Source organism: Bombina bombina, chromosome 3 (genome assembly GCF_027579735.1).
Source record: "Bombina bombina isolate aBomBom1 chromosome 3, aBomBom1.pri, whole genome shotgun sequence".
NCBI lineage: Eukaryota > Metazoa > Chordata > Amphibia > Anura > Bombinatoridae > Bombina > Bombina bombina.
In genome coordinates this window covers 970,295,772-970,318,700 of record NC_069501.1, presented here as the reverse complement: position 1 = coordinate 970,318,700, position 22,929 = coordinate 970,295,772, and the positions used below count along the sequence as shown (strand labels likewise).

The following is a 22,929-nucleotide window of genomic DNA, read 5'->3' as shown; positions in this document are numbered from 1 at the left end:
AAGTCAACTTTGCTTTCCCTTTCTTTCCAGGGTAAATAATCATTTTCGTTCCTTTCCTCAACAAGGAACAAAAGCCTGATCCTTCATCCTCAGGAGCGGTATCAGTTTGGAAACTATTTCCAGTTTGGAATATATCCAAGCCTTATAGAAACCTATAGCCAGCTCCTAAGTACCTATGAAGGCGCGGCCCTTATTCCAGCTCAGCTGGTATGGGGCAGATTACGTTTTCTTCAAAGAAATTTGGATCAATTCCGTTCTTAATCTCTGGTTTCAGAAACATTGTTTCAGAAAGGTACAGAATTGGCTTCAAGTTAAGGCCTCCTGCTAAGAGATTATTTTCTTCCCGTGTCCCAGTTAACACAGCAAAGGCTCAGCATTTCTGAAATGTGTTTCAGATCTAGAGTTGGCTGGAGTATTTATGCCAGTTCCAGTTCTGGAACAGGGGCTGGGGTTTTATTTTATCTCTTCATTGTACCAAAGAAGGTCAATTCCTTCAGACCAGTTCCGGATCTATCATTATTGAATCGTTATGTTAGGATACCAACATTCAAGATGGTTACTGTAGGACTATCCTGCCTTTTGTTTAGCAAGGGCATTATATGTCTACAATAGATTTACAGGATGTGTATCTGCATATTCCGATTCATCCAGATCACTTTTAGTGTCTGAGATTCTCTTTTTAGACAAGCATTACCAGTTTTGTGGCTCTACCGTTTGGCCTAGCCTCAGTTCCAAGAATTTTTTTCAAAGGTTCTCAGTGCCCTTCTTTCTGTAATCAGAGAATAGGGTTTTTGTATTTCCTTATTTGGAAGATATCTTGGTACTTGCTCAGTCTTCTCATTTTCGAAGAATCTCATACGAATCGACTTGTGTTGTTTCTTCAAGTTCATGGTTGGAGGATCAATTTACCAATCAGTTCATTGATTCCTCAGACAAGGGTAACCTTTTTAGGTTTCTAGATAAATTCAGTGTCTATGACTCTGTCCTTGTCAGACAGGAGAAGTTTAACATTGATATCAGCTTGTCAAAACCTTCAGTCACAATCATTCCCTTTGGTAGCCTTATGCATGGAAATGTTGGGTCTTAGGACTGCCGCATCAGATGCGATCTCCTTTGCTCGTTTTCACATGCGACCTCTTCAGCTCTGTATGCTGAACCAATGGTGCAGGGATTACTCAAATATATCTCAATTAATATCTTTAAACCGATTTTACGACACTCTCTGACATGGTGGACAGATCACCATCGTTTAGTTCAGGGGGCTTCTTTGTTCTTCCGACCTGGACTATAATCTCAACAGATGCAAGTCTTACAGGTTGGGGAGCTGTGTGGGGGTATCTGACGGCACAAGGGGTTTGGGAATCTCAGGAGGTGAGATTTCCGATCAATATTTTGGAACTCCGTGCAATTTTCAGAGCTCTTCAGTCTTGGCCTCTTCTGAAGAGAGAGTTGTTCATTTGTTTTCAGATAGACAATGTCACAACTGTGGCATACATCAATCGTCAAGGAGGGACTCACAGTCCTCTGGCTATGAAAGAAGTATCTCGAATTTTGGTTTGGGCGGAATCCAGCTCCTGTCTAATCTCTGCGGTTCATATCCCAGGTATGGACAATTGGAAAGCGGATTATCTCAGTCGCCAAACGTTGCATCCGGGCGAATGGTCTCTTCACCCAGAGGTATTTCTTCAGATTGTTCAAATGTGGGAACTTCCAGAAATAGATCTGATGGCTTCTCATCTAAACAAGAAACTTCCCAGGTATCTGTCCAGATCCCGGGATCCTCAGGCGGAGGCAGTGCATGCATTATCTCTTCCTTGGAAGTATCATCCTGCCTATATCTTTCCGCCTCTAGTTCTTCTTCCAAGAGTAATCTCCAAGATTCTGAAGGAATGCTCGTTTGTTCTGCTGGTAGCTCCGGCATGGCCTCACAGGTTTTGGTATGCGGATCTTGTCCGGATGGCCTCTTGCCAACCGTGGACTCTTCCGTTAAGACCAGACCTTTTGTCTCAAGGTCCTTTTTTCCATCAGGATCTAAAATCCTTAAATTTTAAGGTATGGAGATTGAACGCTTGATTCTTGGTCAAAGAGGTTTCTCTGACTCTGTGATTAATACTATGTTACAGGCTCGTAAATCTGTATCCAGAGAGATATATTATAGAGTCTGGAAGACTTGTATTTCTTGGTGTCTTTCTCATCTTTTTTCTTGGCATTCTTTTAGAATACCGAGAATATTACAGTTTCTTCAGGATGGTTTAGATAAGGGTTTGTCCGCAAGTTCCTTGAAAGGTCAAATCTCTGCTCTTTCTGTTCTTTTTCACAGAAAGATTGCTATTCTTCCTGATATTCATTGTTTTGTACAAGCTTTGGTTCGTATAAAGCCTGTCATTAAGTCAATTTCTCCTCCTTGGAGTTTGAATTTGGTTCTGGGGGCTCTTCAAGCTCCTCCATTTGAACCTATGCATTCATTGGATATTAAATTACTTTCTTGGAAAGTTTTGTTCCTTTTGGCCATCTCTTCTGCCAGAAGAGTTTCTGAATTATCTGCTCTTTCTTGTGAGTCTCCTTTTCTGATTTTTCATCAGGATAAGGCGGTGTTGCGAACTTCTTTTGAATTTTTACCTAAGTTGTGAATTCCAACAACATTAGTAGAGACATTGTGGTTCCTTCATTATGTCCTAATCCTAAGAATTCTAAGGAGAAATCATTGCATTCTTTGGATGTTATTAGAGCTTTGAAATATTATGTTGAAGCTACTAAGTCTTTCCGAAAGACTTCTAGTTTATTTGTTATCTTTTCCGGTTTTAGAAAGGCCAGAAAACTTCTGCCATTTCTTTGGCATCTTGGTTGAAATCTTTAATTCATCTTGCCTATGTTGAGTCGGGTAAGACTCCACCTCATAGGATTACAGCTCATTCTACTAGGTCAGTTTCTACTTCCTGGGCGTTTAGGAATGAAGCTTCGGTTGATCAGATTTGCAAAGCGGCAACTTGGTCCTCTTTGCATACTTTTACCAAATTCTACCATTTTGTTGTATTTTCTTCCTCTGAAGCAGTTTTTGGTAGAAAAGTACTTCAGGCAGCGGTTTCAGTTTGAATCTTCCGCTTATGTTTTTCATTAAACTTTATTTTGGGTGTGGATTATTTTCAGCAGGAATTGGCTGTCTTTATTTTATCCCTCCCTCTCTAGTGACTCTTGTGTGGAAAGATCCACATCTTGGGTAGTCATTATCCCATACGTCACTAGCTCATGGACTCTTGCTAATTACATGAAAGAAAACATAATTTATGTAAGAACTTACCTGATAAATTCATTTCTTTCATATTAGCAAGAGTCCATGAGGCCCGCCCTTTTTTGTGGTGGTTATGATTTTTTTGTATAAAGCACAATTATTCCAATTCCTTATTTTATATGCTTTCGCACTTTTTTCTTATCACCCCACTTCTTGGCTATTCGTTAAACTGAATTGTGGGTGTGGTGAGGGGTGTATTTATAGGCATTTTAAGGTTTGGGAAACTTTGCCCCTCCTGGTAGGAATGTATATCCCATACGTCACTAGCTCATGGACTCTTGCTAATATGAAAGAAATGAATTTATCAGGTAAGTTCTTACATAAATTATGTTTTTTTTTTTTTTCTTTGATAATAGCCAGACATGGCTGACCCACAGTAACATCTCTACAATGCATGGTAGCAGGAAAATATGAATCCACTCTCAGACACTTTCTGATTTATTTATTTTTTATATATATATATATATATATATATATATATATATATATATATATATATATATATATATATATATATATATATATATATATATATATATATATATATATTTTTTTTTTTTTTCTTGCTCTGCTTAGCAAGTGGATTCATACCTTATTATTTTGAAGAGATCACATTCTCTGTTATTCACGAATACTTTAAGTAGGCCAGCTATAATGAAGAATTGGTGTAAGATATTTACGTTTAATTTGTTAGAACATGTTACATTTGCATCAGTGTCCCTGGATTACTATGTGTTTAGGCACTGCAAACAGGTTAAACACAGGGCTACAGGTGCATGTTGAATCTCATTGATGTTCCTGGGCAGGACACGGCTTATAATGGGTGGCTATATGAGTATGCCATTCCTAATTGTATTTATTATTTTTTAGTTTCATTAATTAAAATTGTATTATCTAAAAAGCTTGTACAGAATTAAATGTCGATAATCCCTTTTCTTTCATGTAATTAGCAAGAGTCCATGAGCTAGTGACGTATGGGATATACATTCCTACCAGGAGGGGCAAAGTTTCCCAAACCTCAAAATGCCTATAAATACACCCCTCACCACACCCACAAATCAGTTTTACAAACTTTGCCTCCCTTGGAGGTGGTGAAGTAAGTTTGTGCTAGATTCTACGTTGATATGCGCTTCGCAGCAGGCTGGAGCCCAGTTTTCCTCTCAGTGTGCAGTGAATGTCAGAGGGATGTGAAGAGAGTATTGCCTATTTGAATTCAATGATCTCCTTCTACGGGGTCTATTTCATAGGTTCTCTGTTATCGGTCGTAGAGATTCATCTCTTACCTCCCTTTTCAGATCGACGATATACTCTTATATACCATTACCTCTACTGATTCTCGTTTCAGTACTGGTTTGGCTTTCTACTATATGTAGATGAGTGTCCTGGGGTAAGTAAGTCTTATTTTTTGTGACACTCTAAGCTATGGTTGGGCACTTTTTTATAAAGTTCTAAATATATGTGTTTAAACATTTATTTGCCTTGATTCAGGATGTTCAATATTCCTTATTTCAGACAGTCAGTTTCATTATTTGGGATAATGCATATGAATTATCAATTTTTTCTTACCTTAAAAATTTGACTTTTTTTCCTGTGGGCTGTTAGGCTCGCGGGGGCTGAAAATGCTTCATTTTATTGCGTCATTTTTGGCGCTGACTTTTTTGGCGCAAATTTTTTCTTTGTCATTTCCGGCGTCATACGTGTCGCCGGAAGTTGCGTCATGTTTTTGATGGTTTTTGCGCCAAAAATGTCGGCGTCACCGGATGCAGCGTCATTTGGCGCCAAAAAGCATTTGGGCGCCAAATAATGTGGGCGTATTTTTTGGCGCTAAAAAAAATTGGGCGTCATTATTGTCTCCACATTATTTCAGTCTAGTTGTTTATTGCTTCTGGTTGCTAGAAGCTTGTTCATTGGCATTTTTTCCCATTCCTGAAACTGTCATTTAAGGAATTTGATCAATTTTGCTTTATATGTTGTTTTTTTCTATTACATATTGCAAGATGTCTCAGATTGACCCTGAATCAGAAGCTACTTCTGGAAAATCGCTGCCTGATGCTGGATCTACCAAAGTTAAGTGTATTTGCTGTAAACTTGTGGTAACTGTTCCTTCGGCTGTTTGTGATGAATGTCATGATAAAGTTGCTAATGCAGATAACATTTCCTTTAGTAGTGTTCCATTACCTGTTGCTGTTCCATCAACATCTAAATCTCAGGGTGTTCCTGTTAATATAAGAGATTTTGTGTCTAAATCTATTAAGAAGGCTATGTCTGTTATTCCTCCTTCCAGTAAACGTAAAAGGTCTTTTTAAAACTTCTAATTTTTCAGGTGATCTTTTAAATGAACATCATCATTCTGATGATGATTTCTCTGGTTCAGATGATTCTGTTTCAGAGATTGACACTGATAAATCTTCATATTTATTTAAGATGGAATTTATTCGTTCCTTACTTAAAGAAGTCTTAATTGCATTAGAAATAGAGGATTCTGGTCCTCTTGTTACTAAATCTAAACGTTTAAACTCGGTTTTTAAATCTCCTGAAGTCATTCCGGAGGTTTTTCCCGTCCCTGATGCTATTTCTGAAGTAATTTCCAGGGAATGGAATAATCTGGGTAATTCATTTACTCCTTCTAAACGGTTTAAGAAATTATATCCTGTGCCATCTGACAGATTAGAGTTTTGGGACAAAATCCCTAAGGTTGATGGGGCTATCTCTGCTCTTGCTAAACGTACTACTAATCCTACGGCAGATAGTACTTCCTTTAAGGATCCTTTAGATAGGAAAATTGAATCCTTTCTAAGAAAAGCATATTTATGTTCAGGTAATCTTCTTAGACCTGCTATATCTTTGGCAGATGTTGCTGCAGCTTCAACTTTCTGGTTGGAGGCTTTAGCACAACAAGTAACAGATCATAATTCTCATAGCATTGTTAATCTTCTTCAACATGCTAACAACTTTATTTGTGATGCCATCTTTGACATTATTAGGGTTGATGTCAGGTATATGTCTTTAGCTATTTTAGCTAGAAGGGCTTTATGGCTTAAAACTTGGAATGCAGATATGTCTTCTAAGTCAACTTTGCTTTCCCTTTCTTTCCAAGGTAATAAATTGTTTGGTTCACAGTTGGATTCTATTATTTCAACTGTTACTGGGGGGGAAAGGAACTTTTTTACCACAGGATAAAAAATCTAAAGGTAAATATAGGGCTGCTAATCGTTTTTGTTCCTTTCGTCACAATAAGGAACAAAAGCCTGATCCTTCCCTTACAGGAACAGTATCAGTTTGGAAACCATCTCCAGTCTGGAATAAATCCAAGCCTTTTAGAAAGCAAAAGCCAGCTCCCAAGTCCACATGAAGGTGCGGCCCTCATTCCAGCCCAGCTGGTAGGGGGCAGATTACGATTTTCAAAGAAATTTGGATCAATTCGATTCACAGTCTTTGGATTCAGAACATTGTTTCACTAGGGTACAGAATAGGTTTCAAGATAAGGCCCCCTGCAAGAAGATTTTTTTCTTTCTCGCGTTCCTTTAAATCCAGTGAAGGCTCAAGCGTTTCTGAAATGTGTTTCAGATCTAGAGTTGGCTGGAGTAATTATGCCAGTTCCAGTTTTGGAACAGGGTCTGGGGTTTTTACTCAAATCTGTTCATTGTACCAGGGAAGGAGAATTCCTTCAGACCAGTTCTGGATCTAAAAATATTGAATCATTATGTAAGAATACCAACATTCAAAATGGTAACTATAAGGACTATTCTGCCTTTTGTTCAGCAAGGGCATTATATGTCCACAATAGATTTACGGGATGCATATCTGCATATTCCGATTCATCCAGATCACTATCGGTTTCTGAGGTTCTCTTTTCTGGACGGGCATTGCCAGTTTGTGGCTCTGCCGTTTGGTCTGGCGGCAGCTCCAGGGATTTTTACAAAGGTTCTCGGTGCCCTACTATCTGTAATCAGAGAACAGGGTATTGTGGTATTTCCTTATTTGGACGATATCTTGGTACTTGCTCAGTCTTCACATTTAGCAAAATCTCATACGAATCGATTTGTGTCGTTTCTTCAAGAACATGGTTGGAGGATCAATTTACCAAAGAGTTCGTTGATTCCTCAGACAAGGGTAACCTTTTTAGGTTTCCAGATAGATTCAGTATCCATGACTCTGTCATTGACAGACAAGAGACGTCTGAAATTGGTTTCAGCTTGTCGAAACCTTCAGTCTCAATCATTCCCTTCGGTAGCCTTATGCATGGAAATTCTAGGTCTTATGACTGCTGCATCGGACGCGATCCCCTTTGCTCGTTTTCACATGCGACCTCTTCAGCTCTGTATGCTGAACCAGTGGTGCAGGGATTATACAAAGATATCTCAATTAATATCTTTAAAACCGAACGTACGACACTCTCTGATGTGGTGGACAGACCACCATCATTTAGTTCAGGGGGCTTCTTTTGTTCTTCCGACCTGGACTGTGATCTCAACAGATGCAAGTCTGACAGGTTGGGGAGCTGTATGGGGGTCTCTGACAGCACAAGTGGTTTGGGAATCTCAGGAGGCGAGATTACCAATCAACATTTTGGAACTCCGTGCGATTTTCAGGGCTCTTCAGTCATGGCCTCTTCTAAAGAGAGATTCGTTCATTTGTTTTCAGACGGACAATGTCACAACCGTGGCATATGTCAATCATCAAGGGGGGACTCACAGTCCTCTGGCCATGAAAGAAGTATCTCGGATACTTGCTTGGGCGGAATCCAGCTCCTGTCTAATTTCTGCGGTTCACATCCCAGGTATAGACAATTGGGAAGCGGATTATCTCAGTCGCCAGACTTTACATCCGGGCGAATGGTCTCTTCACCCAGAGGTATTTCTTCAGATTGTTCAAATCTGGGGTCTTCCAGAAATAGATCTGATGGCTTCTCATCTAAACAAGAAACTTCCCAGGTATCTGTCCAGATCCAGGGATCCTCAGGCGGAGGCAGTGGATGCGTTGTCACTTCCTTGGAAGTATCATCCTGCCTATATTTTTCTGCCTCTAGTTCTTCTTCCAAGAGTGATTTCCAAGATTCTAAAGGAGCGTTCGTTTGTTCTGCTGGTGGCTCCAGCATGGCCTCACAGGTTTTGGTATGCGGATCTTGTTCGAATGGCTTCTTGCCAACCGTGGACTCTTCCGTTAAGACCAGACCTTCTATCGCAAGGTCCTTTTTTCCATTAGGATCTCAAATCCTTAAATTTGAAGGTATGGAGATTGAACGCTTGATTCTCAGTCATAGAGGTTTCTCTGACTCTGTAATTAATACTATGTTACAGGCTCGCAAAGCTGTATCTAGGAAGATATATTATTGAGTCTGGAAGATTTACATTTCTTGGTGCTCTTCTCATCATTTTTCCTGGCATTCTTTTAGAATTCCTAGAATATTACAATTTCTTCAGGATGGTCTGGATAAGGGTTTGTCTGCAAGCTCTTTGAAAGTACAAATTTCTGCTCTTTCTGTGTTGTTTCATAGAAAGATTGCTAATCTTCCTGATATTCATTGTTTTGTTCAGGCTTTGATTCGTATCAAACCTGTTAAGTCCATCTCTCCTCCTTGGAGTTTGAATTTGGTTCTGAGGGCTTTACAAGCTCCTCCGTTTGAACCTATGCATTCTCTGGACATTTAAATTACTTTCTTGGAAAGTCTTGTTCCTTTTGGCCATCTTTTCTGCTAGAAGAGTTTCAGAGTTATCTGCTCTTTCTTGTGAATCTCCTTTTCTGATTTTTCATCAGGATAAGGCGGTGTTGCGAACTTCATTTAAATTTTTACCTAAAGTTGTGAACTCTAACAACATTAGTAGAGAAATTGTGGTTCCTTCATTGTGTCCTAATCCTAAGAATTCTAAGGAGAGATCGTTGCATTCTTTGGATGTAGTTAGAGCTTTGAAATATTATGTTGAAGCTACTAAGGATTTCCGAAAGACTTCTAGTCTATTTGTTATCTTTTCCGGTTCTAGGAAAGGTCAGAAGGCTTCTGCCATTTCTTTGGCATCTTGGTTAAAATCTTTGATTCATCATGCTTATGTCGAGTCGGGTAAAACTCTGCCTCAAAGGATTACAGCTCATTCTACTAGGTCAGTTTCTACTTCCTGGGCGTTTAGGAATGAAGCTTCGGTTGATCAGATTTGCAAAGCAGCCACTTGGTCTTCTTTGCATACTTTTACAAAATTCTACCATTTTGATGTGTTTTCTTCTTCTGAAGCAGTTTTTGGTAGAAAAGTACTTCAGGCAGCTGTTTCAGTTTGATTCTTTTGCTTATAATTTCAGTTTTTTTCATTATAAAGATTAAAACTTTATTTTGGGGTGTGGATTATTTTTTCAGCGGAATTGGCTGTCTTTGTTTTATCCCTCCCTCTCTAGTGACTCTTGCGTGGAAGCTCCACATCTTGGGTATTTATATCCCATACGTCACTAGCTCATGGACTCTTGCTAATTACATGAAAGAAAACATAATTTATGTAAGAACTTACCTGATAAATTAATTTCTTTCATATTGCAAGAGTCCATGAGGCCCACCCTTTTTTGTGGTGGTTATGATTTTTTTGTATAAAGCACAATTATTCCAATTCCTTGTTTTTTTATGCTTTCGCACTTTTTTCTTATCACCCCACTTCTTGGCTATTCGTTAAACTGATTTGTGGGTGTGGTGAGGGGTGTATTTATAGGCATTTTGAGGTTTGGGAAACTTTGCCCCTCCTGGTAGGAATGTATATCCCATACGTCACTAGCTCATGGACTCTTGCTAATATGAAAGAAATGAATTTATCAGGTAAGTTCTTACATAAATTATGTTTTTATAAGAGTCTTATATACCACATTTAGTGATTAATTCACTATTCAAAAATGTGTTAATATAATGAATGGGCTTGATGAAGTGATATCTGTTTCTTAGTAGAAGAAGCTACACTACAAAAAAGGCTGGAAATGGGGGGGGGGGGTGCCTAGTTAACTATCGCTGGGTGGGGGGAGGTGGGGGTCCACTACACTACAGAAATTAAAAAATGAAATTAAAAAAAAATATATATTAAGTAAAAAAACTTAATAAATATAGCTATAAATTAGGTACTGGCAGACGGCTGCCAGTACCAAAAATGGCCACTATTAGGTGGAGGGTAAGAGTTATTTGGGAGAATCGGGGAGGTGGAAGGGGTGAGGAGGATTACTACACTGCAGGATTTTTTTTTTTTTTTTTTTAAAGAATAAAAAAAAAATAAACTGCACACTGGCAGACTGTCTGCCAGTACCTAAGATGGTGCGGATGACTGTGGATAAAGGGGGGGGGGGGCTGTTTGGGATGGATCATGGGGTGGGAGGCGCTAGGTGGTAGGATAATATCTATTATACAGCTAAAATTAACCTTTAAAGCTACCTGTTTAACCCCTTCGCTACCTGGAATAATAGAATTAACTGCATTTTAATTACCAAAAACCAAGCTTTTACACTCATTTGTCATGATTGCACAAGTGGTATGTAAATAATTTCAGTGAGAAACCGAAAAGGTGTGTTTTTTTTTTTGTTTTTTTTTTATGATTACATTTGACAGTGAAATGGTGGCATAACATGTATAACAAAATGGGCCCAGATCAATAAATTGGGTTGTCTACTTAAAAAGCAAAAAAATAAAAGGAAAAAAATATATATTTAAAGGTTAATCTCAAAAATGCTATATATTCTCTAGTATTTTGGGCAAGTTCTTCTCTGAAATTCCTGGTAGCGAAGGGATTTAACATACTAAATTTATGTATGAAAAGGGTTATGGTCAAACTTTAATTTTGACCTACACAGCTGGTCTATGGGATATTTAACCCCTTAGTGACCAACGACGTATGGGGTACGTCCTGCAAAAAAATGCAGTTAATGACCAAGGACGTACCCCATACGTCGTTGGTCTTTGAAAGCAGTGGAAGCGATCCTCATAGCTTCCATCTGCTTTCATGTTATTGCAGTGATGCCTCAATATTGAGGCATCCTGCAATAACTGTTTTTAGCCATCCGATGCAGAGAGAGCCACTCTGTGGCCCTCTCTGCATCGGCTACCGATGGCCGTTATGGTTGGTGGGTGGGAGCTCATCCAGGGAGGCGGGTGGGCAGTTATTGGTGGAGGAGGGATCTAGTGCGCATGCACGGGCGCGTGCACGGGCGCATGCGTGCACGTGATGTCTATCAAAACAGCATCAATATGCTGTAGATCTGGAGGGTGGGAGAGAGGACTGGGGAGGGTGGGATTTTGAAATCAAGGCATCAGGAAGAGGGTGGGGGGTTGGATGTTGAGGGGAGGGCAGCTACACTACAGAAATAAATAAAATATTTAAAAAAATAAAAAAAGTAAAATACATTATTATTTTTCAAACTGGGTACTGGCAGACAGCTGCCAGTACCCAATATGGTGCCCAATAAAGGCAGAGGGGGGGGGGTTTAAAGAGCTGTTTGAGGGGGGATGAGGGAGGTTGGGGGCTAAGGGGGGTCCTACACAGCAGAAGAATTTTTTTTTTTAAAAAAAACCTAAAACTTTTATTTTAGTACTGGCAGATTTTCTGCCAGTACTTAAGATGGCGGGGACAATTGTGGGGTGGGGGAGGGAAGTGAGCTGTTTGGGAGGGATCAGGGGGTGGGATGTGTCAGGTGGGAGGCTGATCTCTACACTAAAGCTAAAATTAACCCTGCAAGCTCCCTACAAGCTACCTAATTAACTCCTTCACTGCTAGACATAATATACGTGTGATGCGCAGCGGCATTTAGCGACCTTCTAACTACCAAAAAGCAACGCCAAAGCCATATATGTCTGCTATTTCTGAACAAAGGGGATCCCAGAGAAGCATTTACAACAATTTGTGCAATAATTGCACAAGCTGTTTGTAAATAATTTCAGTGAGAAACCTAAAATTGTGAAATATTTAAAGTTTTTTTTTAATTTGATCGCATTTGGCGGTGAAATGGTGGCATGAAATATACCAAAATGGGCCTAGATCAATACTTGGGGTTGTTTACTACACTACACTAAAGCTAAAATTAACCCTACAAGCTCCCTACATGCTCCCTAATTAACCCCTTCACTGCTGCGCATAATACACGTGTGGTGCGCAGTGGCATTTAGCGGCCTTCTAATTACCAAAAAGCAACGTAAAAGCCATATATGTCTGCTATTTCTGAACAAAGGGGATCCCAGAGAAGCATTTAAAACCATTTGTGCAATAATTGCACAAGCTGTTTGTAAATAATTTCAGTGAGAAACCTAAAGTTTGTGAAAAAATTTGTGAAAAAGTGAACATTTTTTTTTTTATTTGATCGCATTTGGCGGTGAAATGGTGGCATGAAATATACCAAAATGGGCCTAGATCAATACTTTGGGATGTCTTCTAAATATATATATATACATGTTAAAGGATATTCAGGGATTCCTGACAGATATCAGTGTCCCAATGTAACTAGCACTAATTTTGAAAAAAAGTGGTTTGGAAATAGCAAAGTGCTACTTTTATTTAGTGCCCTATAACTTGCAAAGAACATGTAAACATTGGGTATTTCTAAACTCAGGACAAAATTTAGAAACTATTTAGCATGGGTGTTTTTTGGTGGTTGTAGATGTGCAACAGATTTTGGGGGTCAAAGTTTGAAAAAATTGTTTTTTTTTCCATTTTTTTACTCATATTTTATAATTTTTTTAATAGTAAATTATAAGATATGATGAAAATAATGGTATCTTTAGAAAGTCCATTTAATGGCGAGAAAAACGGTATATAATATGTGTGGGTACAGTAAATGAGTAAGAGGAAAATTACAGCTAAACACAAACACCGCAGAAATGTAAAAATAGCCTTGGTCCCAAACGGTCAACAAATGGAAAAGTGCTCTGGTCACTAAGGGGTTAAAAAGGGGGGAGGAGAATGTTACTACAGGTGTTTTTTTTGTTTTTGTTTTGTTTTTTCTCCTTGAAATCTTGTTTTATTTGTCTCACCCGCCCCCAATAAGTTGAGCATTGTCAGCATTTTTGTGGGAAAAAATATCATCTTAAAATCACTGAAGTGATCTTAAAGTAACTGGAAGGATACTTTTCTAACAATAATAATGTAATCTAACGATTACATTTTTACTCTTTCCTTTTTCAGCACAAACTAGATAGATGTAAACCTAACAAGGCGCAGGCTGTCTGGCACCCTTATTCCAACCTTCTCCAACCTTCTCATAAAACATCAAAGAAAACACACTCTTTGATGTTAGTAATTCATGTGTGTTGTTTTTTTTTTTAACTTGCAGTGACACTGAAATGGTATTCATTTGTATCCGTGGATGGTTTTGACAGGGTCATGATTCATTTAATCTACACATTCAGTTTTTGAATACATATACTTTGAATACAACTATATTGGAGCGTTGTTGGGATAAATAGCAGGATATTCACAAACTGAAACCCCCACGTTGCATGTTTTTGTTTTTTGAGATCTGAAAGGAACAGTGGCACATAAGGTAAGACAAACTCTAGTTAACAGATATATGTGATTTGCTCTTCAAGGGATGTTAAACAGTAAATATATGCTAGACAACGTGATGTATTCAAAGTAAAGATAAGCCTTAGAATAATATGTAGTAAATATAAGCCTTAGAATAATTACTATGTAGTAAATATAAGCCTTAGAATAATATGTAGTAAATATAAGCCTTAGAATAATGTGTAATTTTTTTTTAATATAATTATGTGGTGTTTAAACTTTTATCACTTCTTTTTTCATATTTAGTTTCTATAAAGTAATGGGCGTCGCCCATGTTTGAACTAGTTTTCTATTTATCTTTTAGATAATCTTATGTTCCATACAGTTTTGTTCTCAAAGGGTTTTCAGACAGTCTTGTTTGCACAAACAGAGATAAATAGAAAACTAGGTCAAACATCTTGTTTGGGCAGTCTCATTTATTGCCTGTTTTATATCTGTCCCTTACTGTCCTCAGCAGGAAGGATAGATAAGGGGAAACATTGTGGTGCCAGTTACTTTATAGAAACTCAGTGGAATTTAGAAAACCGACCATTTTCAGAGTTAAATTACAGGTAAAGGGGACAAAAATAATAATAAAAGTATATTGCAAAGTTGTGTTTTTTTTATCTACACATCATTTAAACATTTTTATATTACAATTAATATCCCTTTATGGACATAAATGGAATTCCACTTAAAATGTTTAGTAATTTGTAAGAAAAAAAAACATTGCAATGTACTTATTTTTCCACATTTCCTGTAATATAACTGTAAAAGTTGTTGTTGCTGTTGTTTTTAAAGGGACAGGAAGATTAGATAGTGACATTTTAAACCGCTTTCTAGTTTGCTTCTATTATGAAATTGTGTTCCTCTCTTGGTATCCTTTGCTGTAAAGCAGGGATGTAAGCTCAGGAACATGCAAGTGTCTGGGGCACTACCATGTAGTGCTTCAGACACCTACCTAGGTATCTCTTCAACAAAGAATACCATGGGAATAAAGTAAATTTGATAATAGAAGTAAATTGGATACTTTTAAAAAAAAATAATGTATGCTCTGTCTGAATCACAAAAGAAAATGTTCTTATCTTTTTATTTTTCCCTTTTAATTTAACCCCTTAATGACCACAATGTACCCTGTATGTCACTGGTCGTTAAGGGTTTTTTCAGGACATAATAGCACAAGTCTAGCAAGAACACGCTATTAATTTCCTCCCTCCAGCAGGCTTTGTGGAATAGAGCAGTCTCAACGCTGGTGGCAAGACCGCGCTATAAAACAATCAAGTAAAAAAAAAAAAGGCCAGCGACATACAGGGTACGTCGCTGGTCCTTAAGGGGTTAAGCTAGATTTGAAAGTATATTTTTCAGACATCAGAAGCCTGCTACATCCTACACAGTGATTGTTTGTTTGATCCATGTAGTAACTCCCTTTTTTTTTTTTTTTATCCCTGTCCATAAATTCTCAGCAGAGTAGATTAATAGGCTTTTTAATGGGTACTTCCCCAAAATGCAAAACAATGCAAATTGTGCTAAAAACCCCCCCAATACAATTGCTTTTAAACCCTTTATTTGGTATGTAGACCCTTTGCATTGTATTCTTCTATTTATGGTTGTCACATTTTACTTGAAGTTATGACTGCATCAAGGAAGGAGATTTTAATACAAGATCAGATGTTCACATTTATTTTATGACCATGTAACCTTCTTTTTAATATCTTCAAATCTGTGCTTTAGGAATGTATGCTGAGTTAGACTACTAAAATTGTCTCACTTTGTGTGTAATTTTGGAAACTTCCTAAGTAATGCATCTGCAGGATGAGAGCAATTTCTAACAAATCTGTTCTCTTGGTTACAAGACTATTCTGTTTTACCAATTAGACTTCTCTTTACCTAAAAATTATTATTCTTATTTAGATTGTCAGGAACTGTGTGAAAACCCCTAAATGGTAATATTGCAATGATTTATTCTTGTGCAAAGGATACAATACATATTGCAATTGCAAACACACCTACACCTATACACGCACACCTACACACACCTACGCCTATACACGCACACCTACACACACACCTACACACACCTACACCTATACACACACACACCTACACACACCTACACCTATACACACACACACACACCTATACACGCACACCTACGCCTATACACACACACCTACGCCTATACACGCACACCTACACCTACCTACGCCTATACACGCACACCTACCTACGCCTATACACGCACACCTACACACACCTACGCCTATACACGCACACCTACGCCTATACACGCACGCACGCACCTACACACACTCACATGGAAATAGCAGAGGACATGTAACAAATTCGACTTATGTTTATTTAAAGTTGAGTGGACTGATAACTATAGTGGTGATTTTTTGTGTGTGTGTTTGAATTGCTGCAAAAGAAATCATGTTAAGATATTGGGCCATATTTATCAAGCTCCTTATGGAGCTTGATGCCCCGTGTTTCTGGCGAGCCTTCAGGCTCTAAAGATCGCTGCTCTATAACCTGTCCACCTGCTCTGAGGCGGTGGACAGACATCGCCGGAAATCAACCCGATCGAATGCGATCGGGTTGATTGACACCCCCTGCTGGCGGCCGATTGGCTGCAAATCTGCAGGGGTTGGTATCATTGCTTATGCAATGATGAATGCCGAGAGCGTATGCGGTCGGCATTTATCGATGTGCAGCGGACATGATCCGCAATATCGGATCATGTCCGCTCGCACAATGTTAAATTGGCCCCATAGAGATGTATTCTATTGCTGTAACAGAAAGTAAGTGACACTGCACAAATGAAGTTTTAAAAAAAAGAAATTTAAAGGTAAAATCCTTTTACAATGATGAATAATACATATTGCAATGATTGCTATTAAGTAGAACACACTGCTTAGTGCTTTTTTTTTGTTACAACAATGAAACAGACTGTTCTATATTCCTTTTATGTAAGTGAATTATTTGTTAGTTTATAGTTTGTTTATTTTAAAATTGGGTATGAGAGACAATGATTAAGAAGGGTAATTTTTAAATGTGAAGCCTCATGGTTAAATTCTGTACAGTACTGAACTCGGGAGACAATCTCTTTGTGAGATAATAGAATAATGCCATATAAGATCCCATAGTATGTGTACCCACAGACTGCACCTGTTTAATTATTAGCTTACTCTTGTGTGTTCAGTACACAAAAATAGTGACTAGAAGTATTAAAAATATTCATTTTAAGGAGCAGTGCAATTAGTTAATTGCAACATGACAGTTTCTTATTCTATCCACATTGATAAATTATTATTGTAAAATAAAATGTTTATTCTATAGTTGCATGTTTCTTTTATATAGGTGGTGAGAGTCCACGAGCGGTTACGTATGGGATATACTTTCTTACCAGGAGGTGGCAAAGTTTCCCAAACTTCAATAGCCTATAAACCAACCACCACCTCACTCATAACTCAGTTTTAAACTTTCTTAGGAGGTGGTTGAAGCATGATGCGCTTGATTATTTTTTTTGTGTGTGAAAGGTGCTTCAGAGCCTATTGATGCCCGGTTCCCCTCAGAGTACAGTGCTTGTCAGAGGGATGTGAAGGGAGTACCGCCTCATGACACCATGTTTTCGCCTCTGGGTAATCTTTTTATAGGCTTTCTGTAAATTCGGTTGCAGGGATTCATCTTCTGCCTCCCTTTACAGATCGTCTTTATGCTCCTATTCCATTATCTCTGCTGATATGTTTCAGTACTAGTTTGGCTGTCTACGTATATTTGTATTTTTATCTAGACACTCGCAGCTATGGGTTGGGCACTTTTAACTTAAATGTTTAACTATGTATGGCCCAGGGACAGATTTTTACTGTTCTCCTTGCTTATTATACATTTTTTTTTTTGCGGAGCAAAATTCTCAAATTCACATGTGCACGTTTTCCGATGCATATTTATGCGTCTGATTCGCCCTCCAATTTTATCGCTCCATTTTTGCTTTCACGCCTTAAGTGCTTATCTTAGTATTGTAATTTCGCACCATAAAATACGTAACTGTTATTTAAAATCTAATCGCGCACGTCATGACGCATCATAGATGTGACTTTTTATCGCGGTTTTTCACTATATGTTGCATTTGAAATTGCGCAACCTGACTTCCTAGGCTTCATTGCTTAACGCTTTATCATCCTTGCAATGCTATATAAAGGGGGCATATTTTTTTCCTTTACTTTAAAAAGCTTGCCTTAAGTGGGTAGTGCACCTTTCTATCAATGCTAAGTGTGCTTATTGGAAAGAAAGAGAGACTCATCTAAACAGGATTCTATTATTTCTACTTTTAATGGAGGTAAGGGAGTATTCCTTCCCCAGGGCAAAAAGTCTAAAGGAAATTTAAAGCTCCCAATTGTTTTTGTTCCTTTCGTCAGAATAGATAACAGATGACTGACTCCTCCCCTAAACCCACTGGCTCAGTCTGGAGACCATCTTCAAATTGGAATAAATCCAAGCAGAATAAGAAACCTAATCCAGCCTCCAAGACCTCATGAAGGTACGGCCCCCAACCCAGTACTACTTGGTTAGAATCTGTCCAAAATCCCTTGATTCAAAACATTATTTCTCAGGGATATCTAATTGGTTTCAGAAAATGACATCCTATGGAGAAGTTTTTTTTTTTGTTTTTTTTTTCTTACCCATATTTCAAAACATCCTATGAAAGCTCTGACTTTTCTAAAATCTGTCTCAGATCTAGAAAATGTGGGAGTACGTTTTTCTAGTTCCTTTACAGGAAAAGGGGATGGGATTTTATTCAAATCTCTTTATTGTACCAAAGAAGAAAAAATTATTTCAGACCAACTCTGGATCTGAAAACTATATTAAAAAAAAAATGGTAAGAATATCAACTTTCAAGATAGTAACTATAAGCACTATTCTGTCTTTTGCTCAACAATGTCACTTTATGTCCATAATAGAGTTACAGAATGCTTACCTACACATCCAAATACACCCAGAACATTACCACTTCTTGAGGTTCTCTTTTCAATGTGTTGCTCTTCTGTTTGGTCTAGCTACAGCTCCAAGAATATTTACCAAGGTTCTCAGAGTTCAGGGTATTGCAGTATTTCCTTACCTGGACGATATCTTGGTACTAGCTCAATCTTTTCATTTAGCAGAAACTCATACAAAACATTTGCTTTTTCTTCAAAGACATGGTTGGAGGATCAACTTACCAAAGGGTTCCTTGATTTCTCAGACAAAGGTCACCTTTTTAGGTTTCCAGATTCAGTGTCCATGACTCTTTCCCTAACAGAAAAGAGACAAATAAAAAAAAAATCAGCTTGTCTGAACCTTCAGTCTCTCTCATTCCCTTCAGTGGCTCTGTGTATGAAAGCACTAGGCCTCATGATTGCAGCTTTGGACGCAATTCCTTTTGCTTAATTTTAAATGAGACCTCTTCAGCTTTGTATGCTGTACCAATGGTGCAAGGATTATACTCAGATAGCTATACTTGGATCCCAACAAGCACGTATCGCTGACTTTGTGGCTAAATCACCAATCTATTATTCAGGGGGCTTCTTTTGCTCTTCCTCCCTGGTCTGTGATCAACACGGATGCAAGTCTTTCAGGTTGGAGAGCTGTCTCAAAGTTCCCTAGCCATGATAGCAGTATCTCAAATCCTTTCTTGGGCAGAAACCAATTACTTCCTCTTCACTGCGATTCACATCCCAGATGTAGACAAATGGGAGGCAGATTACCTCAGTCGTTAGTCCCTACATCCAGGAGAGTGGTCTCTCCACCAAGATATGTTATATCTGATTGTACAACTATGGGGCCTACCAGAAATAGATCTGATGGCCTCTTGTTTAAACAATAAACTTCCCAGGTACCTTGCGAGGTCCTCAGGCAGAGGTGTTGTATGCTCTACCAGTCCCCTGGTTTTTCCAGTCTGCTAACCTATTCCCCCTCCTATGGTCCTGCTTCCCAGAATGATTTTCTAAAATCAAAATGGAACAGTCTTTTGTAATCCTGATAGCTCCAGCATGGCCTCACAGGATTTGGTATGCGGATCTGGTCAAAAAGCAGCCCATTTTAACAGACTATGCAAAGTGTTAAAGAGACACTAAACCCCGAATGCCCAGTTGCCTGCTGTGGCCTCTTCCTCTAAGGCCAGACCTTCTGTCTCAATGTCCCTTTTTTCCATAAAGATCTAGTCTCTAAACATAATAGCATGGAAATTGAACGCCTAATCACAAAGTCAGAGAATCCTCTGACTCAGATCTTTCTAGAAACAGGCTTGCAGGCCTGAATCATAGGCCCATATTTATCAAGGTCTGGCGGACCTGATCCGACACTGCGGATCAGGTCCGCCAGACCTGGCTGAATACGGCGAGCAATACTCGAGAGCTGCTGGTGCAACGCCACCCAATCGGCCGCCAGCAGGGGGGTGTCAATCAACTCGATCGGGTTGATTTCCGGCGATGTGTGTCCGCCTGCTCAGAGCAGGCGGACAGGTTATGGAGCAGCGGTCTTTGTGACCGCTGCTTCATAACTGCTGTTTCTGGCGAGACTGCAGGCTCGCCAGAAACACGGGGCATCAAGCTCCATACGCAGCTTGATACATATGCCCCATAGTGTTAGGTCAAATATCTGCCCTTTCTGTATTATTTCATAGGAAAATTGCTAATCTTCCTGATGTCCATTACTTTAATATTAGTAATATTAGGCCTTTTTTTTTTTTTTTTTTTTCCCCCTGCTCCCCAATTTGGCTTTTACTCCTTTTAAACACCTCACTATTTGGCTATTCGTAAAACTGAGGTATGTGGGAGGGGTTTTATAGGCTTTTAAGATTTGGGAAACTTTGCTCCTCCTGGTAGGAATGTATATCCCATACATGACCGCTTGTGGACTTTCACCACCATGAAGAAAATTAATTTATCATGTGAGTTTTACATAAATTATGTTTTTCATATGTGTGTGGGGGGGGTCCTACTTTCCCAGCCTATCGTCATCTACAGTGCTAAACTGGGAGCTTCTAAGTAAGTTTCTGTATCTGTGAAAATTGGTGCATACTGTCTCTCTAAATATATTTTGTATTCTATAATTCACTTTTATTATCATATTTACTTTGTTCTCTTGGGTACCTTTTTGTTGAAAAGAAAATTTACATATCCTCAGCAATGCATTACTGGTGGTTACACACATTTGTCTTTTGTCATTGGCTCACCATTTGTTTAGGCAGCTCCCAGTAGTGCAGTGTTGCTCTGGAGATGACTTTAAACCATGCAAATGGCTTAAACACATAGTTAAACACATAGTTATATGCAAGTCACAGTGCAATAATAAATGTGATAACATATTATATAGCATTTTCTTTTTGCACTGTTGCAGCCCTTATATTGAATGTTAAATCAAGATCCTCATCTCCAACCTTACTCTCAAGCACATAACTGGCATAGAATAACTTTACCAAACCAAGCAAGGGTTAATCACCCTTCAGCATCTGTATAGCAGGACACTGCAGAGAACCCTGGCTTATATAGATGTTACACAGCCTGAAATTAGCCAGTGATATTACCACAGTATGTTTAACCTGCTAACTGCTGTGCTGCTGGAAAGGAAAACAATATCTGTAGACATACAGAGGATTTGTTATGTTTTACTTGTGCTAAAACACTATTGACAGTTTCACAAGCAGGTGGCATTTTAAGAGGTAATTTATGTGTCATTTTTTATTTTTTGCTGCGGAAGTGCACACTGCACACACTAAATAAATACAGACTAAATAGAAAAAGGGACACACTTAAAGGGACATGAAAGCCAATATTTTTCTTTCATGATTCAGATAGAGAATACAATTTTAAACATTCCAATTTACTTCTATTATTTAATTTGCTTCATTTGTCAGATATCTGCTGTGGAAGAAATAGCGATGCACATGGGTGAGCCAGTCACACAAGGCATCTGTGCAACCACCAATCAGCAGCTACTGAGCTTATTAAGATATGCTTTTAAACAAAGGATATCAAGAGAATGAAGCTAATTAGATAAGACTTAAATTGAAAGTGGTTTAAAACTGCATGCTTTTTCTAAATCATGAAATTTAACATTTTTTGGGTTTCATGTCCCTTTTTAAAAGGCAGGAACAGGAAAAGAAAAAGCTGGACTGTCCTGGGAAAAGGGGACAGTTGGCAACTATGTAGCGGATATCCTTTTTGATTTTTGACTAAAATATTAGTGACTAACTTAAGAAACAAATTTGTTTGGGTGCCCCATCTAAAGATATATTGATTAATAAACTGAACTTTTATATTCGATTTTGTTTCTGGAGTACCCTCCTGCTTAAAGGTACATTAAATGTTTGGGGGGGGGGGGTTTCCGGGGTTTTTTCCATACGAATCACCAAATGTATATGAATATCTATGTTAAATTCTTATCAGTAAACATAATTTTTTAATAGAAAGGCCAAATAAGCTTAGAGATCTGTAATGTTACATTATATTCCTTTTCTGTGTGATTTAAAAGTTCTGTAATAAAGTTTAAGGTCAGAAACTTGCTGAATACTTGGCTAAATCGTTATAGCCTCCGACCTGTTGGTCACAAATCCAGCTCATCTGCTTTGCTGTTTTTTTGTGGCTTCCATTTCCGCTGTAGACGGCTTCTCACTTCCTGCACCCTATCAAATAATGGCTCCCCGTGGGGGAGGGGGGGGCTTTTCCTTTTTGCTACTTCCTGTTTCTTTAAGAGCAGGGGCTATAGATCAAACACTTTACTAAGTGTTTATTTTGAAGAGGGGGTTATGTTTTATTTAACTTAACCATTACTGGAAGCCGATGTACTCCTACCATTTATTTAAAGGGACAGTCTAGTCAAAATTTAGCTTTCAGGGCACTGATTGGCTAAAATACAAGTTTGTCAAAAGAACTGAAATAAGGGGGCAGTCTGCAGAGGCTTAGATAAAAGGTAAACAATATATTAATATAACTGTGTTGGTTATGCAAAACTGGGGAATGGGTCTTAAAGGGATTATCTTTTTAAACAATAAAAGTTCTGTAGTAGTCGACTAAATCATTTTCACCTTAAAGGGACTCAGGCTATATTTTGAACATCTGCTTGCCGGTGGAAAGGTTGGGACTGTTTGGTACCACGGGCTGGCGATAAGACTTG

At 38.4% G+C, this 22,929-nt stretch overlaps 1 protein-coding gene across 4 annotated transcripts in view; it reads left to right on the top strand.

The window, feature by feature from the left end:
- NCKAP5L (NCK associated protein 5 like) overlaps positions 1–22,929 on the top strand; it is a 235,375-nt gene that overhangs the window by 40,568 nt on the left and 171,878 nt on the right. Inside the window, exon 1 of one of the 4 annotated variants that reach the window (XM_053708051.1) lies at positions 13,583–13,777. The exons of the other annotated variants lie outside the window; for them this stretch is intronic. The gene's annotated coding sequence lies outside the window, so the exon portion shown is untranslated. Of the gene's footprint in view, positions 1–13,582; positions 13,778–22,929 lie in introns of those variants that run through there. 4 annotated transcript variants of the gene reach the window in all.